We start from the raw sequence: 20,107 nt of genomic DNA, 5'->3' as shown, positions 1-20,107 counted from the left end.
AGCACTTTTTCACGTACCTGTTGGTCATTCGTATGTCTTCTTTTGAAAATGTCTATTCAGTTCCTCTACTCGTTTTTAAATTGAATTTTTTCTATTGATCTATATGGCTTATTTATATATTTTGGATGTTAACCCCTTATCAAATATATGATTTACAAATATTTTCTCCCACTCAGTAGTTTTTTTTGTTTGTTTTTTTCCACTCAGTAGTTTGACCTTTCATTTTGCTGATGGTTTCCTTTGCTCTGCAGAGACTTTTTGGTTTGACATAGTTCCACTTGTTTATTTTTGCTTTTGCTGCCTTTGCTTTTGGTGTCAAATCCAAAACATCACTACAAATACCAATATTAAAGAACTTCCTATATTTTATTCTGGTTTTATAGTTTCAGGTCTTAATTTAAGTCTTTAATTTATTTTGTGTTGATTTTTATGTATGGTGAAAGATAGTCATCCAGTTTCATTCTTTTGCATGTGGCTGTCCCGTTTTCCCAACACCATTTATTGAAGAGACTATCCTCTCCCCATTTTATATTCTTGGCCTCATTGTCATAAATTAATTGAACATATATCCATAGGTTTATTTGGGGTCCTTCTATTCATTGCTTTGATCTATGTGTCTGTTTTTATGCCAATGCCAAAGTGTTTTGATTACTATAACTTTGAATGTAGTTTGAAGTCAGAAAATGTGATGTCTCCAGATTTGTTCTTCTTTCTCAAGAGTGCTTTGGTTATTTGGGGTATTTTTGTGGTTCATACAAATTTTAGAACTTTCCCCTCCTATTTCTGGTAAAAAAAAAAATGCCACTGGAATTTTGATAGGGATTGTACTGAATTGCTTTGGGTAGTATGAACATTTTAACTATATTAATTCTTCCAGTCCATTAGCATGGAATATTTTTCCATTTATTTGTGTCTTCTTCAATTTCATCAATGTCTTATAGTTTTCAGTCTACTGTTGTTTTATATTGTAGTAGGTCTTGAAATCAGACAATGTGAGTCCTCCAACTTTCTTATTTTTCAGAAAAAAGAAATTGGTTACTCTAGTTACTTGCAATTTCCACATAAGTTTTAGGATTGTCTTCTCACTTTCTACCAAAAAACCTGGTGAGATTTTGTCAAACTTACTGGTAATTTTTAGGAAAAGTATCATCTTAGCAATGTTGAGTCTTCTGGCATAAATATGATTTAGTGCTCTATTTATTTAGGTCTTCTCTAACTTCTCGTAGCATGTTTTGTAGTTTGCAGTGTACAAGTTTTTTTTACAGTTGTTATATTATTTCTGTATTTCATATTTTGATATTGTTATAAATGGCATTTTAAAAGTTTTTCTATTTTTTTGCTAGTGTATAGAAGTATGATTGATATTTTTGAAAATTGTTATTGTATAATGCAACCTTGCTAAAATCACATGTTAGTTTTATAGCTGTTTTGTAGAAGAGGTTGGATTTTCCACATAGATGATCATGTCATTTGCAAACAAGGAGACTTTTACTTCTTTTCTAGTCTCAATGACTTTTATTTCTTTTCTCAGGTTATTGCACTACTAGAATCTCCAGAGGAATATTGAATAGAAGAGGGAAGGTTGATTTGAATTGCCAAATCAACATTACTATAAGTGAAAATCCATACTGATGTTTTTATAAACCTTCCAGATGATTTTAATATTTACCCAGTATGGAGATATATTAACATACACAAAATTTCATTACTGTTGAGATATACTAATCTGCTTCACTGTCTCCTCATGCACTTGGTTTCAGTTCCTTGGACATGCCAAGTTTATTACCATATTAGAAATAGGGGTAATGTTTGATATAGGGAGCCGCAAGATGAGCAGGAATCACACTCTGTTTCTTGCTTTTGTTTCTGTCATCATGTTAGCATCCATCTTCCAGACTGACTTTCTCCACAAATCAAGAACCTTGGCTGCTGACAGTTCTAGGCTCATGTCTTTCCAGCTTCACCACCTGAGAAAAAAGAGCTTATTATCACCTACCTCAGCTTAAACAAACATGGCAAGGGACTCTGGTTTCATTGGCTTAAGCCATGTGCTCACCCACTGAACCAATCTGTGTGGCCAGGGTGTTAGGACTTTGTGACTGGCATGTCCAGTGTTAGGTGCCATGGCAAGGGAGGAAAGGTCCTAAATCACTCGTTTAGGCTACATGTTAGAGTAGCGAATGAGGCAAGGGGAGCAATGGTGCTCCATAAGGAAAGTGAGTGATAACAACATGGCCAAGTGTTAAATCACTGGGAACTTAGGCATTTCCTTGGTTTATGTCTTATACAGTTCTCAAGAGGTTCTTTCATGATGTTTCATGTATGAGATGTTAATACTTATTATTTTGAGGATATGAAGTAGAATAAGCTCAAAAGAAGTGTTATACTGTTCAGTACTCAGTCATGTCCATCCCTGCCAGGCCTTTCTTGTCAGCTTAACACACCTTCTTTGGTTGAGTGTACTGGCACTGCTGGACCTCTGCTGATGGTCTCTCTTTTAGCATCTTTTATAGGTTTCCCTACCTCATGGAGGGCTAAGAACTTTGCTTCCACACAAGGAATATTTGAAATGTTAGATTCCGGAGGATATGCACACAATAGCACTTAATAAATATTTGTCATATTGAATTGAACCTGAAGAAATGAATTTACCAATGGGAAGTAGATAATGAAGGAGGGGAAGAGGGAGTCCAAGGTAAGCCATAGGGGAGCTTTGCACGGGCAGGTAAGCTTGAACACAGTGTTCTAAAAATCACTTCAAGTAAATAGCTGCTTTACACCTGCATGAACCTGCAAGAGATTTTCTATGACAGCAACCAGGTGAAGAGTTTATTAGCATCTCCCCTTCACTGGGCCACATTCTGTTGCCAAGAATACTGATGCTACCCTCCACTTGAACTGTAGTAAACAACAATTTACCACTCATATTTTAGGAATGTGAATGTTGCAACAGCAAAATACTCATTGACAGACATTAATCACTTTCTGAGCCAAGAAGGATAAAAACTACACAGAAATGGGCTTCCCTGGTGGCGCAGTGGTTGAGAGTCCACCTGCCGATGCAGGGGACACGGGTTCGTGCCCTGGTCCGGGAAGATCCCACATGCCGCGGAGTGGCTGGGCCCGTGAGCCATGGCCGCTGAGCCCGCGCGTCCGGAGCCTGTGCTCCGCAACGGGAGAGGCCACAACAGTGAGAGGCCCATGTACCATTAAAAAAAAACCCAAAAAACAAACAAAAAAAACAAAACAAAACTACACAGAAACAATAGAACCCAAATGACAGATGGGACTGAGAGGTGTTCAGGACCTCATTGAGACACCTGTGATCATGCTGTAGACAGACTTTCCTAATTAATTTCTCAAAGTAAACTAAAGCAAGCACATATAACCTTTGTATTCCCAGTGCCTAACACTGCATTGGCAGAGTTAAAAGCTGATTTGGTAATGAAGGCTTTCTTCTTACCTTCTGATTGTAATTAAATGATTAATTTGTCTTTTCCTTAACACCAGATTATAAATTCTGTGAGGGCCGGGATGACATTTGACTTGTTTACCCTCATTGCTCAAGATCCAGTGCACATAAGTAGATGCTTAGCAAATATTGTTGACATGAAAATGAAATGATAGGAAATCAGGAGAGAACAGAATGATTGAGCTTCTACTGTGTGCCATGCATTTTGATAGGTGCTTATGCATTACAGTAGGCACCTCACTTTTATTCCCCATGACAACTCTGGTAGATATAAATTAATATCATAATTTTACAGTTAAAACTGGGAAGGACAGGGCTTCCCTGGTGGCGCAGTGGTTGGGAGTCCGCCTGCGGATGCAGGGGGCGCGGGTTCGTGTCCCGGTCCGGGTGGATCCCGTGTGCCGCAGAGGGGCTGGGCCCGTGGGCCGTGGCCGTTGGGCCTGCGCGTCCGGAGCCTGTGCTCCGCAGTGGGAGAGGCCGCAGCGGTGAGAGGTCCGCGTACAGAAAAAAAAAAAAAAACTAGGAAGGACAACTTAGAGTGTTGAGTATTAACTATTTGCTGGGCCCTGCGCTAGGAAATTTACATATATTATCCATATGTAGATCTTCAAAATACCCTGGAGTATTTTTCTCCATATCTTACAAATTTACAGAAAAAAACTGGCATGTAGTTAATAAAAATGATGCTAATATTTAGATCCATATCTTCTGATTACAAATTGAGTACAAATAATTAAATGTTCACTGAATGAATTAAGGGATTAGTGGTTCTTTTTAATTAATTTATTGATTCATAGATATTTATTTGCCCATAAAACTCTTATGAAAAGCAACTTTGCCAGTAGCACTTATTGTAAACAAAAATAATTTTAAGATCATTTTTCACCTGAAAAATCAAATTTGTGCTTGAAAATCTCTTCTAAAATTTACTTCATCCTCTACTTACAGCTTGTATCACATTTAAATTATCTCTGACATAATTATTAAATCATAATCCAAGAAAACTCTTCATAAGATCTTTAAGTAATACACTCAAGTATTTAAGAAGTCTCATTTTTATATATATCTTGTTGAAACTCATTTTATCTCCTTTTTTAATGGTAAATGCAATAAAAAGATTTTTAATATCTTATCCCTTATTTTACTGAATAGAATCCTGCCTTTATGTTCAGTGTTATTCTGTAAATAAATCTGGACTTTTAAAGACTAATTTTAATAGCAACAATACTATTTGTAACATACTTTTTCTTTTCTTGGCCTTAGGAAAATATTCTAATAATTTAACTATGAAATTACATACCCTTTCATTTCCCAGATCCACACCCTAAAGCCTTCCTTATTTTTTATTTATCTCACCAGTTAGCCTCCTTTAGTGACATTTACTGACAGCTCATTCCTTTTCCTACTTTTCTGTTATAAGGTCTTACTTTTCAGTGGAGGTCACAGTTTTGAAAGCTGTGGCCACAAATGCTTTTATGGTCCTTTGGATGAGCTAAATCAAAAGGGCAATGAAAGGGACACATTTTGCAACCAGATGGCTCTGTAATACACAATTAATTTTCTAATTTCTGCATGAAAATTAAAAATATATAGTTTGATTACAGAATGTATTTCATATATATGCAAGCACTTAAAACCTTTCTAATTATGTATGCAAGGCCTAAACCAATCTCAAGAATTAATGTCAGATTCAGAGCAGAATCTTAAAATATTGCTAATCCATTTTAAAATGTAAATGAATTAGTCATTTGGAGAATGCAAATTAAAATGGCAAAATACCACTACATACCCATTAAAATAACTCAGTGAAACAGACAATTTTCTAGGAAAATACAAATTATCACAATAGAATCAGTCATAGGAAACCTGAATAGACCAAGAATTAACTTTTACTCAATTAATCAATAAGAAAAAGGTACTCCACTTGAGAAAATGAGTTAATGACATACTTTTTTGTCAGGTTGACAAAAATTTTAAAAGGACAGTAATATCTACTTTTGGTGATAGCTTAGGGAGGCAAATACTGTCATATATAGTTGATAATAAAAAGAGTTGCTAATACTTTCTTATGAATAAATTGCCAATGTTAATCAAAAAAGGGAAAATGTTTTTTCTTTTGGTCTCTGAAAATTTTCTTTTAGAAATTCTTCCTAACCAACTAAAGATGTAAGTTAAGATTTTTCTATAGGCGTGTTAATCATAAAGAACATTATTTTAAAAGAGTGAAAAATTGGAAAGATTCTAGATTTCCTTGTATAAATTTTATTACATGAATATATGATCGTAAAAATGAACTGATATTTCAATATGTTAATGATAGAGTGTTGAACTTAAAAGCTCTTATTATACTCTAAGGAATCAACAAAATACAACTACACACAACAATATAGAGGGTTCTCACAAAGATATTTCACTAAAAGAAGTCAATCACAAAAAAATATGTATTATATTATTCCACCTATATAAAGTACATAAACAGGTAGAAACAATTTATGCTGTTAGAAATCAAGATAATGTTTAACTTTTGGGGAGATAATGACTGGAGGAGAACAGAAAGGGGTCCCTGGGGATGATAGTAATGTTCTTTTCTGAATATTGGTCCTGATTGCATGGGTGTGTTGTGAAAATTCTTCTAGCAAATGACAGAAGCCAAGGTTTTCATGTACTAAGCTCTAAAGAGGAGCCAGAAAAGATATAAATAAGATATTATGTAACATAAATACTTTAAATAACCCTCCTTGGCCTGATTCTAAATCCTCATACAAAAGGATATTGATAAAATAACCAGTTCATTCTTCCCTTATCTCTTCATTCATTCAACAGTTAATTATTGAGAATTTCCTGTGTGCCAAGTCCGCTTCTAGTTAATAAAGTGAGGAAAACCATTAGGTCACTGGTCTCATGGAATTTATATTCCAGCTGGGAAGATAAACAATAAACATTGTAATATTCCATTGAAAATTAATATGTATCACTTAGTGTTAAAAGCTATACAGAGATTAATCCTTTGTCAGTTGCTTCATTTGCAAATATTTTCTCCCATTTTGAGGGTTGTCTTTTCATCTTGATTATGGTTTCCTTGGCTGTATAAAAGCTTTTAAGTTTCATTACGTCCATTTGTTTATTTTTATTTTTATTTTTATTTCCATTACTCTACGAGGTGGGTCAGAAAGGATCTTGCTGTGATTTATGTCATAAAGTGTTCTGCCTATGTTTTCCTCTCAGAGTTTTATAGTGTCTGGCCTTACATTTAGGTCTTTAATCCATTTTGAGTTTATTTTTGTGTATGGTGTTAGGGAATGTCCTAATTTCATTCTTTTACATGTAGCTGCCCAGTTTTCCCAGCACCACTTATTGAAGAGGCTGTCTTTTCTCCATTGTATGTTCTTGCCTCCTTTGTAAAGCAGCCCATGCAGCTCTTTATCAAAAAAAAACCAAACAACCCAATCCGAAAATGGGCAGAAGATCTAAATAGACATTTCTCCAAAGAAGACATACAGATGGCCAAACAAATACATGAAAAGATGCTCAACATCACTAATCATTAGAGAAATGCAAATCAAAACCGTAATGAGGTATCACCTCACACCAATCAAAATGGCCATCATCAAAAAATCTAGAAAAGCAGAAGCCGGTTGGAACCTGCGACGTCTTGTAGTTGTCTGAAGATCCTTCAATCACTATGTCAAGCGACACAGATGATTCTCTTTCTTCATATGATGAAGATCACGGATCTAAACTTATCCAAAAAGCTAGAGAGGCATCATTTGTCCCCACTGGAATGGCAGGTTTTGCAACAATCGTTGCATATAGATTATATAAATTGAAGAGCAGGGGAAATACTAAAATGTCTGTTCACCTGATCCACATGTGCATGGCAGCCCAAGGCTTTGTTGTGGGAACAATGACTCTTGGTATGGGCGATTCCATGTATCGAGAATTCTGGGCAAAACCTAAACCTTAGAAGAGGAGACGTTGTCTTGGTCTCATTGGTGGTGCTTGCTTTAGTTAGACATCTCATATTGAGGTTATATGTTTATGTTGAAAATAAATTCTTTGGGTCGGACAATAACATGGTAATTTGAATACTGGCTTCCTTTCTTGCAGGCTTGATTTGCCTGGTGACCAGGTTACTGGTGACTAGTTCACTAGCTAGGTCATTCAGGGGAGGCAGATTAGCACAAAAACATGTCATTTTTAAATGCTCTTGATAGTGGTACAATGTCCACCTTCTTAAACTCTTCTGATGAAATTAGTTTTAAAGAGGACAACATGCCAATCCTGATAATGCTCCCAGTTGCTGCAGAATATCATATGCTTTTGAGGTAATATAGGAATCCTATTTACCCCAGTTAATTTAACTCTTTCTGACTGCCTTGTGGACTGAGTACTGTTTTAAGGGCTGGTTGGCTCTAGAGGAACCCTTTCAAAACAGTGCACAGAATACAACATTATAAACCTCCTGGCAACTATATGTGTGTTTTTAAGCCAAACCTAAAAAGCTGGTAAGAGAGCTGCTTTGAAGTAATATTTATTTCAGAATCATAGTTGTAAACATGAGAATAACTTAACTGTAGATCCCCATTTAGCTCGTTTGTAATTGCAGAATTATATTTTGCTGCTGTTATATTAGAATAATTTTGTGTCATTTTGAAATAGAAATATGAATTTTAAGTGCTAATGCAAGGGTAAACGAAAAACACTTTTTAAATGTGTGCAGTATGTTTATTTTCTCTATAAGAATCATAAATGTTTAACTAAATAAATTGCCTATAATGGAAGTGATTTATGAGCAAGCTGGTTTGGTCAGACGTTATACAAACTTTGGTATACTACAGAATGCTTTGTTGTACTTGTGAAATTCTCTTGTCTAACCTGAGTTTACATTCCATGATGATAACATGGTAAATGTAGTGTTATTAAAGTAAGTGAACACATCAAAAAAAAAATCTAGAAACAATAAATGCTGGAGAGGTTGTGGAGAAAAGGGGACCCTCCTGCACTGTTGGTGGGAATGTAAATTGATACAGCCACTATGGAGAACAGTATGGAGGTTCCTTAAAAAACTAAAAATAGAACTACCATATGACCCAACAATCCCACTACTGGGCATATACCCTGAGAAAACCGTAATTCATAAAAGAGTCATGCACCCCAGTGTTCATTGCAGCACTATTTACAATAGCGAGGACATGGAAGCAACCTAAGTGCCCATCGACAGATGAATGGATAAAGAAGATGTGGCACATATATACAATGGAATATTACTCAGCCATAAAAAGGAACAAAATTGAGTTATTTGTAGTGAGGTGGTAGGGCCTAGAGTATGTCATACGGAGTGGAGTAAGTCAGAAAGAGAAAAACAAATACCGTGTGCTAACGCATATATGTGGAATCTAAAAAATAAGCACTGATGAACCTAGTGGCAGGGCAGGAATAAAGACACAGATGTAGAGAATGGACTTGAGGACACGGGGCGGGGGGAGGGGAAGCTGGGATGAAGTGACAGAGTAGCACTGACATATATGCACTACCAAATGTAAAATGGATGGCTAGTGGGAAGCTGCTGCATAGCACAGGCAGATCAGCTCCATGCTTTGTGACGATTTAGAGGGATGGGATAGGGAGGGTGGGAGGGAGACTCAATAGGGAAGGGATAAGGGGATATGTGTATACATATAGCTGATTCAATTTGTTGTACAGCAGAAACTAACACAACATTGTAAAGCAATTATACTCCAATAAAGATGTTAAAAAAAAGATTTGGTACAAAAATGAAGAAAATAAGTAAAAGCTATACAGAGAATTTTAAAACGAAAGATAGGATGGTGACTGAGTTGCTGCTTAGGACTGGGTTGAGAGAGATGGCCTAGCCAAAGAGATATTTAAACAGAGATGTGCAAAGAAAGAGCCAGTGATGAAAAATCAGGTATAAGAAACAGCATTTCAAAGAAAGAATGACTTCTGCATTTGACCTCAGGCAGCTGGGTGGGTCAGTGTTGCTGTTTATGTAGGAGTATGGGAAGGGCGGCCAGCTGATATAGGAGAGTGGAGAGGGGCTGCATTTCTCAAGTGTGAAATACGTTTTTTGCTACTTTTGAATGAGTCTGGGCCTTAAAATATTTGAAATTAATTTGAAGGACTAAAGTAAAATCCTGGTCACGTGTAAACAGGGTCATAGAAGCAGCTGGGGTTGGAGGAAGGTATTAGGCAGAACTATATTTATATCAACAATTTGAATGAACCTAAATAGAAGATGAAGGCTAGTTGGGAGATTCATTAAGAGAAAATGTTAAGCCAAAGTTTGTTATTCCATTAACAATGAGGATATAATTCAAGATACTTTTATTAGATGGGGTGACTTAGCATTACTGTCCAGAGGTATAACATTGTCTTCCTATAGTGTAAACTTATAGAGTAAGGTGGTTACTGGTTTCTCTTATTGTACTTTTGTCAGCTCTGGGATTGATTCATTACAACTGATACTCTGGATAAGACAGATTCCATGCTTTCCTTTAACAAATATTTTCTGAGCATAGTGATAGGTATAGAGGATATAATGTTAATAAGAGATTGTTTTCTGCCCTCAAAATGATCACCATCTGGAAAGAAATAAGGGAAAAGTAAATTGTCAATTAAGACATAAAATGTTAAGTGTTATCCCGGGGGCGAGAATGAGATGATGTGAGATGAATTTAACCCAGTCAGAAGGGGGATTGGAGAAGTTAGGGAATGCTTCCCAGGGGAGTGATATCTATTCTAAGACTCATCAGATGAGCATGAGTCATTCATGTGACAGCAGAATGTAGAAGTGGATGGGTGATGGAGAGGGGGATGGAGATGTAGCCTGGGGATACAGAGAAGGTGGATGGAGCTCAGTATATACAAGTACAGTGTGAGGTGTGAGAACTGTGACTGGAGTGGTAAACCAGAGGTGGAACATGAAAGACATTATCAATCATATAATGGGGCTTGAACTTCACACTGAGTACAAAGGAGAGTCGTTAGAAGGTTTTAAATAGGACAGTAAAAGCATCCGATTGGTACTTTAGAAAGACTCTGGCTCTATGGTGAAGAATGGTTGAAACAGGGCTGCGTTGCTAGCACATATGTTGTGTGAATTAGAAAAACAACTTGTGAATTAGAAAAATGTGTTCCCTCTGGGCAGAGAAATGATCAAATAGTGTCCCCTCGACTTTAGTCTTGGGAGTTGAGTTTGGACTGTATTTCACCCCTACTCTCCTTGCCCCTGACGAGGCTGGGTGCTTTCAAGCAGAGCACAACCTACACAATGGTTCACAGTGGCTCTATTTGCAAAGGGTTATGTAGGAATCCAAGTGAGTGATGCTGGGGACATGAACTAAGGATAGAGACAGGTGGAGGACTTTTTGAGATATTTAGAATTGACAGGATTTGGTAACTGGTTGCAAGAGGGTAAGGAAAGGGAGTGGAAGAGTTTCTGTATGTGTATGTGTGTTCAAATATTCATTACTTCATGCTTCCCTCACTCCTCTTTTTTTCTCTTCCCAGGATGCAGTCCTGTCTCCAAAGAACTCACTGTACAGTTGAGGGGTGTTAGGGAGGTATATGTCAGATATGTAAAGAAGTAAATGCATTTGGAAGTTAGATTCTGTATGAAGAGTGGAGAGTTGGACACAAAAGAAAGAGTGCTCTATTCTGCTTGAGAGTGGGGGAGACAGTCAGGAAAGGCAGTAGGGGTAGGATTTTGAAAGGGGGGCATATGGTCAGAAGGCAGAAAAGGGAGGCTGAATATGGTAGGATTAGAAATGGAGAAGGATGAAAGGGGTATGGTGTTCCTGATAAAGACCCAAAGACATAAAACAGTGTGTACTTTTGGGAAAACTGAAAGTCCTTGACTGATTAGATGTGAGACGGTACAGTAAGAGATAGGGAAGTGGAAGCAAGGGCCTCAGGGTGGCAGGCCTGGCACTCATTCATTTGACACATATTTTGGTCCTTTTGTCCTTGGTGCCTGGAAAAAGTGATGTAGAGTCATAGTCTCTGCCTTTGTGGCATTAGTCTTTATTTTTAAAATAGTTTAAGAGCTATTTTGGTTTTGCACATTACTTTGGGGGCAATGTGGCAGACATATTGGGGAGGGTAGAATGAAGACACAGAGTTTATTTTTGTGTATAGTGTTAAAGAATGTTCTAATTTCATTTTTTTACTTGTAGCTGTCCACTTTTCCCACCATTTATTGATGAGACTGTCTTTCCTCCATTGTATAGTCTTGCCTCCTTTGTTATAGACTAATTGACCATAGGTGTGTGGATTTATTTCTGGGTTTTCTATCCTGTTCCATTGATCTATATTTGTTTTAGGTTAACACCATACACAAAAACAAACTCAAAATGGATTAAAGACCTAAAAGTAGAACCAGACACTACAAAAATCTTAGAGGAAAACATAGGCAGAATATTCTTTGGCATAAATTGCAGCAATATCTTTTTCGAGCTGTCTCCTAGAGTAATGGAAATTAAAAAAAAAAAACAAAAACGGGACCTAATTAAACTCAAAAGCATTTGCACAGTAAAGGAAACCATAAACAGAAAAAAGACAACCCACAGAATGGGAGAAAATATTTGCAAATGATGCAACTCACAATCAATTAATTCCAAAATTTACCAACAGTTCATGCAGCTCAGTAGCAAAAAAGAACTCAATTTAAAAAAATGGGCAGAATGGGGGAGACCTTCAAGATGGCGGAGGAGTAAGACGTGGAGATCAACTTCCTCCCCACAAATACATCAGAAATACATCTACATGTGGAACACCTCCTACCGAACACCTACTGAACACTGGCAGAAGATCTCAGACTTCCCAAAAGGCAAGAAACTCCCCATGTACCTGGGTAGGGCAAAAGAAAGAAAAACCAGAGACAAAAGAATAGGGACAGGACCTGCACCTCTGGGAGGGAGCTGTGAAGGAGGAAAAGTTTCCACACACTAGGAAGCCCCTTCACAAGTGGATATGGGGGGTGGTGGGGTGAAACTTCAGAGCCACAGAGGAAAGCACAGCAACAAGGGTGCAGAGGGCAAAGCGGAGAGATTCCCACGCAGAGGATCAGTGCCGACCAGCACTCACCAGCCCAAGAGGCTTGTCTGCTCACCTGCCGGGGCGGGTGGGGGCTGGGAGCTGAGGCTCGGGCTTCGGAGGTCGGATCCCAGGGAGAGGACTGGGGTTGGCTGCGTGAACACAGCCTGAAGGGGGCTAGTGCACCACAGCTAGCTGGGAGGAGTCCGAGAGCAAGTCTGGACCTGCCTAAGAGGGAAGAGACATTTAGGGGTGTGCAAGGAGAGGGTATTCAGAGCACCACCCAAACGAGCTCCAGAGACGGGTGCGAGCCACGGCTATCAGCGCGGACGTCAGAGACGGGCCTGAAACGCTAAGGCTGCTGCTGCAGCCACCAAAAAGCCTGTGTGCAAGCACAGGTCACTATCCACACTTCCCGTCCCAGGAGCCTGTGCAGCCCTCCACTGCCAATGTCCCGTGATACAGGGACAACTTCCCCGGGAGAACACACGGCACGGACTCAGGCACTTGCAACGTCACACCGGCCTCTGCCGCTGCAGGCTCGCCCCACGTTCCGTACCTCTCCCTTACCCCGGCCTGAGTGAGCTGGAGCCCCTGAATCAGCTACTACTTTAACTCTGTCCTGTCTGGGTGGGGAACAGATGGCCTCAGGCGACCTACATGCAGAGGCGTGGCCAAATCCAAAGCTGAACCCCGGGAGCTGTGCGAACAAAGAAGAGAAAGGGAAATTTCCCCCAGCAGTCTCAGGAGCAACGGATTAAATCTCCACAATCAACTTGGTGTATCCTGCATCTCTGGATACCTGAATAGACAACAAATCATCCCAAAATTGCGGTGGTAGACTTTGGGAGCTACTGTAGAGTTGGGGTTTGCTTTCTGCATCTAATTTTGTTTCTGGTTTTATGTTTATCGTAGTTTAGTATTTAGAGTTTATTATCATCAGTAGGTTTGTTAATTGATTTGGTTGCTCTCTTTCTCCTTTTTTAAAATATATATATATATATTTTCCTTTTTCTCTTTTTGTGAGTGTGTATGTGTATGCTTCTTTGTGTGATTTTGTCTGTATAGCTTTGCTTTTACCATTAGTCCTAGAGTTCTGTCTATCTGTTTTTCTTTGTTTTTTTGGGTTTTTTTCATATAGTTTTTAGTGCTTGTTATCCTTGGTAGATTTGTTTTCTGGTTTATTTGCTCTCTTCTTTCCTTTTTTTATTATTAAAATTTTTTTTAAATAATTTTTAAAAGCTTTATTTCATGTTTTTCTTTCTTTCTTTCTTTTTTTCTCCCTTTTCTTCTGAGCCAATGTGGCTGACAGGGCCTTGGGGCTCTGGCCGGGTGTCAGGCCTGTGCCTTTGAAGTGGGAGAGCTGAGTTCAGAACACTGGTCCACCAGAGACCTCCCGGCTCCACATAATATCAAATGGCAAAAGCTATCCCAGAGATCTCCATCTCAATGCTAAGGCCCAGCTCCACTCAATGACCAACAAGCTACAGTGCTGGAACTCTATGCCAAACAACTAGCAAAACAGGAACACAACCCCACCCATTAGCAGAGAGGCTGCCTAAAATCACAATAAGGTCACAGACACCACAAAACACACCACGGGATGCCATCCTGCCCACCAGAAAGACAATATCCAACCTCATCCACCAGAGCACAGGCACCAGTCCCCTGCACCAAGAAGCCTACACAACCCACAGAACCAACCTTAGCCACTAGGGGCAGACACCAAAAACAATGGGCAATACGAACCTGCAGCCTGAGAAAAGGAGACCCCAAACACAGTAAGTTAAACAAAATGAGAAGACAGAGAAACACACAGCAGATGAAGGAGCAAGGTAAAAACCCACCAGACCTAACAAATGAAGAGGAAATAGGCATCTACCTGAAAAATAATTCAGAGTAATGATAGTAAAGATGATCCAAAATCTTGGAAATAGAATGGAGAAAATACAAGAAACATTTAACAAGGACCTAGAAGAACTAAAGAGCAAACAAACAATGATGAACAACACAATAAATGAAATGAAAAGTTCTCTAGAAGGAATCAATAGCAGAATAACTGAGGCAGAAGAACGGATAAGTGACCTGGAAGATAAAATAGTGGACATAACTACAGCAGAGCAGAATATAGAAAAAAGAATGAAAAGACTTGAGGACAGTCTCAGAGACCTCTGGGACAATATTAAATGCACCAACATTCGAATTATAGGGTCCCAGAAGAAGTAGAGAAAAAGAAAGGGATGAGAAAATATTTGAAGAGATTATAGTTGAAAACTTCCCTAATATGGGAAAGGAAATAGTCAATCAAGTCCAGGAAGTGCAGAGAGTCCCATACAGGATAAATCCAAGGAGAAATATGCCAAGACACATATTAATCAAACTACCAAAAATTAAATACAAAGAAAAAATGTTAAAAGTACCAAAGGAAAAAAACAAATAACATACAAGGGAATCCCCGTAAGGTTAACAGCTGATCTTTCAGCAGAAAATCTGCAAGCCAGAAGGGAGTGACAGGACATATTTAAAGGGAAAATCCTACAACCAAGATTACTCTACCCAGCAAGGATCTCATTCAGATTTGACAGAGAAATTAAAACCTTTACAGACAAGCAAAAGCTAAGAGAATTCAGCACCACCAAACCAGCTTTACAACAAAGGCTAAAGGAACTTTTCTAGGTAGGAAACACAAGAAAAGGAAAAGACCCACCATAAAAACCCAAAACAATTAAGAAAATGGTAATAGGAACATACATATGGATAACTATCTGAAAGTAAATGGATTAAATGCTCCAACCAATACGCACAGACTGGCTGAATGGGTACAAAAACAAGACCCATATATCTGCTGTCTATAAGAGACCCACTTCAGACCTAGGGACACATACAGACTGAAAGTAAGGGGATGGAAAAAAATATTCCATGTAAATGGAAATCAAAAGAAAGCTGGAGTAGCAATACTCATATCAGTCAAAATAGACTTTAGAATAAAGACTATTGTAAGAGACAAAGAACGACACTACATAATGACCAAGGGATCAATCCAAGAACAAGATATAACAATTGTAAATATTTATGTACCCAACATAGGAGCACCTCAATACATAAGGCAAATGCTGAGAGCCATAAAAGGGAAATTGACAGTAACACAATCATAGTAGGGGACTTTAATACCCCACTTTCGCCAATGGACAGATCATCCAAAATGAAAATGAATAAGGAAAAACAATCTTTAAATGATACATTAAACAAGTTGAACTTAATTGATATTTATAGGATATTCCATCCAAAAGCAACAGAATACAGTTTCTACTCTTATGCTAATGGAATATTCTCCAGGATAGATCATATCTTGGGTCACAAATTAAGCGTTGGAAAATTTAAGAATATTGAAATCATATCAAGTATCATTTCCGGCCACAACGCTATGAGACTAGATATCAATTGCAGGATAAAAAATCTGTAAAAAATACAAACACATGGAGGCTAAACAATACACTACTAAATAACCAAGAGATCACTGAGGAAATCAAAGAGGAAATCAAACAATTTCTAGAAACAAATGACAATGAAAACACAATGACCAAAAACCTATAGGATGCAGCAAAAACAGTTTCAAGAGGGAAGTTTATAGCAATACACTCCTACGTCAAGAAACAAGAAACATCTCAAATAAACAACTTAACCTTACACCTAAAGCAATTAGGGAAAGAAGAACAAAAAAACCTTAAAGTTAACAGAAGGAAAGAAATCATAAAGAACAGATCAGAAATAAATGAAAGCAAAAAGGAGACCCCAAACACAGTAAGATAAGCAAAATGAGAAGACAGAAAAACACACAGCAGATGAAGGAGCAAGATAAAAACCCACCAGGGTTTCCCTGGTGGCGCAGTGGTTGAGAGTCCGCCTGCTGATGCAGGGGACACGGGTTTGTGCCCCGGTCCGGGAAGATCCCACATGCTGCGGAGCAGCTAGGCCCGTGAGCCATGGCCACTGCGCGTCGGAGCCTGTGCTCCACGATGGGAGAGGCCACAACAGTGAGAGGCCCACGTACCGCCAAAAAAAAAAAAAAAAAAAAAAAAACCCACCAGACCTAACAAATGAAGAGGAAATAGGCAGTCTACTTGAAGAAGAATTCAGAATAACGAAAGTAAAGATGATCCAAAATCTTGGAATTAGAATACACAAAATGCAAGAAACATTTAACAAGGACCTAGAAGAACTAAAGATGAAACAAACAATGATAAACAACACAATAAGTGAAATGAAAAATACTCTAGATGGGATCAATAGCAGAATAACTGAGGCAGAAGAACGGATAAGTGACCTGGAAGATAAAATAGTGGAAATAACTACTGCAGAGCAGAATAAAGAAAAAAGAATGAAAAGAACTGAGGACAGTCTCAGAGACCTCTGGGACAACATTAAACGCACCAACATTCGAATTATACGGGTTCCAGAAGAAGAAAAGAAAAAGAAAGGGACTGAGAAAATATTTGAAGAGATTATAGTTGAAAACTTCCCTAATATGGGAAAGGAAATAGTTAATCAAGTCCAGGAAGCACAGAGAGTCCCATACAGGATAAATCCAAGGAGAAATACGCCAAGACACATATTAATCAAACTACCAAAAATTAAATACAAAGAAAACATATTAAAAGCAGCAAGGGAAAAACAACAAATAACACACAAGGGAATCCCCATAAGATTAACAGCTGATCTCTCAGCAGAAACTCTGCAAGCCAGAAGGGACTGGCAGGACATACTGAAAATGATGAAGGAGAAAAACCTACAACCAAGATTACTCTACCCAGCAAGGATCTAATTCAGATTTGATGGAGAAATTAAAACCTTTACCAACAAGCAAAAGCTGAGAGAGCTCAGCACCATGAAACCAGCTTTATAACAAATGCTAAAGGAACTTCTCTAGGCAAGAAACACAAGAGAAGGAAAAAACCTATAATAACGAACCCAAAACAATTTAGAAAATGGGAATAGGAACATACATATCGATAATTACCTTAAATGTAAATGGACTAAATGCTCCCACCAAAAGACACAGACTGGCTGAATGGATACAAAAACAAGACCCATATATATGCTGTCTACGAGAGACCCATTTCAGACCTAGAGACACATACAGACTGAAAGTAAGGGGATGGAAAAAGGTATTCCATGCAAATGGAAACCAAAAGAGAGCTGGAGTAGTAATTCTTTTATCAGACAAACTAGACTTTAAAATAAAGACTACTAGAAGAGACAAAGAAGGACACTACATAATGATCAAGGGATCGATCCAAGAAGAAGATATAAAAATTGTAAATATTTATGCACCCAACATAGGAGCACCTCAATACATAAGGCAAATACTAACAGCCATAAAAGGGGTAATCGACAGTAACACATTCATAGTAGGGGACTTTAACAGCCCACATTCACCAATGGACAGATCATCCAAAATGAAAATAAATAAGGAAACACAAGCTTTAAATGATACATTAAACAAGGCAGACTTAATTGATATATATAGGACACTCCATTTAAAAACAACAGAATACACATTTTACTCAAGTGCTCATGGAACATTCTCCAGGATAGATCATATCTTGGGTCACAAATCAAGCCTTGGTAAATTTAAGAAAATTGAAATTGTATCAAGTATCTTTTCCAACCACAACGCCATGAGACTAGACATCAATTACAGGAAAAGATCTGTAAAAAAAATACAAATACATGGAGGCTAAACAATACACTACTTAATAACGAAGTGATCACTGAAGAAATCAAAGAGGAAATAAAAAAAATACCTAGAAACAAGTGACAATGGAGACATGACGACCCAAAACCTATGGGATGCAGCAAAAACAGTTCTAAGAGGGAAGTTTATAGCAATACAAACCCACCTTAAGAAACAGGAAACATCTCGAATAAACAACCTAATCTTGCAACTAAAGCAATTAGAGAAAGAAGAACAAAAAAACCCCCAAAGTTAGCAGAAGGAAAAAAATCAGATCAGAAATAAATGAAAAAGAAGTGAAGGAAACAATAGCAAAGATCAATAAAACTAAAAGCTGGTTCTTTGAGAAGATAAACAAAACAGATAAACCATTGGCCAGACTCATCAAGAAAAAAAAGGAGACGACTCAAATCAATAGAATTAGAAATGAAAAAGAAGAAGTAACAACTGACACTGCAGAAATTCAAAAGATCATGAGAGATTACTGCAAGCAACTCTATGCCAATAAAATGACAACCTGGAAGAAATGGACGAATTCTTAGAAATGCACAACCTGCCAAGACTGAATCAGGAAGAAATAGAAAATATGAACGGACGAATCACAAGCACTGAATTTGAAACTGTGATTAAAAATCTTCCAACAAACCAAAGCCCAGGACCAGATGGCTTCCCAGGCGAATTCTATCAAACATTTAGAGAAAAGCTAACACCTGTCCTCCTCAAACTCTTCCAAAATGTAGCAGAGGGAGGAACACTACAAGGACACCATCACCTTGATACCAAAACCAGACAAGGATGTAACAAAGAAAGAAAACTACAGGCCAATATCACTGATGAACATAGATGCAAAACACCTCAACAAAATACTAGCAAACAGAATCCAACAGCACATTAAAAGGATCATACACCATGATCAAGTGGGGTTTATTCCAGCAAAGCAAGGATTCTTCAATATATGCAAATCAATCAATGTGATAAACCATATTAACAAATTTAAGGAGAAAAACCATATGATCATCTCAATAGATGCAGAGAAAGCTTTTGACAAAATTCAACACCCATTTATGATAAAAACCTGCAGAAAGTAGGCATAGAGGGAACTTTCCTCAACATAATAAAGGCCATACATGACAAACCCACAGCCAACGTCATCCTCAATGGTGAAAAACTGAAAGCATTTCCACTAAGATCAGGAACAAGACAAGGTTGCCCACTCTCACCACTCTTATTCAACATCGTTTTGGAAGTTTTAGCCACAGCAATCAGAGAAGAAAAGGAAATAAAAGGAATCCAAATCAGAAAAGAAGAAGTAAAGCTCTCACTGTTTGCAGATGATATGATACTATACATAGAGAATCCTAAAGATGCTACCAGAAAACTACTAGAGCTAATCAATGAATTTGATAAAGTACCAGGTTACAAAATTAATGCACAGAAATCTCTGGCATTCCTATACACTAATGATGAAAAATCTGAAAGTGAAATCAAGAAAACACTCCCATTTACCATTGCCACAAAAAGAATAAAATATCTAGGAATAAACCCACCTAAGGAGACAAAAGACCTGTATGCAGAAAATTATAAGACACTGATGAAAGAAATTACAGATGATACAGATAGATGGAGAGATATGCCATGTTCTTGGATTGGAAGAATCAACATTGTGAAAATGACTCTACTACCCAAAGCAATCTACAGATTCAATGCAATCCCTATCAAACTACCACTGGCATTTTTTCACAGAACTAGAACAAAAAATTTCAAAATTTGTATGGAAACACAAAAGACCACGAATAGCCAAAGCAATCTTGAGAAAGAAAAACAGAGCTGGAGGAATCAGCCTCCCT

At 37.9% G+C, this 20,107-nt stretch overlaps 1 pseudogene; it reads left to right on the top strand.

The window, feature by feature from the left end:
* The first annotated feature begins 409 nt into the window (after positions 1-409).
* Positions 410-8,458, top strand: LOC137218935 (HIG1 domain family member 1A, mitochondrial pseudogene; annotated as a pseudogene).
* Positions 8,459-20,107: the final 11,649 nt, after the last annotated feature.

This window comes from Pseudorca crassidens, chromosome 2 (genome assembly GCF_039906515.1).
Source record: "Pseudorca crassidens isolate mPseCra1 chromosome 2, mPseCra1.hap1, whole genome shotgun sequence".
Lineage (NCBI taxonomy): Eukaryota > Metazoa > Chordata > Mammalia > Artiodactyla > Delphinidae > Pseudorca > Pseudorca crassidens.
The sequence above is the reverse complement of the archived record's forward strand: the minus strand, read 5'-3'. Positions and strand labels throughout refer to the sequence as shown.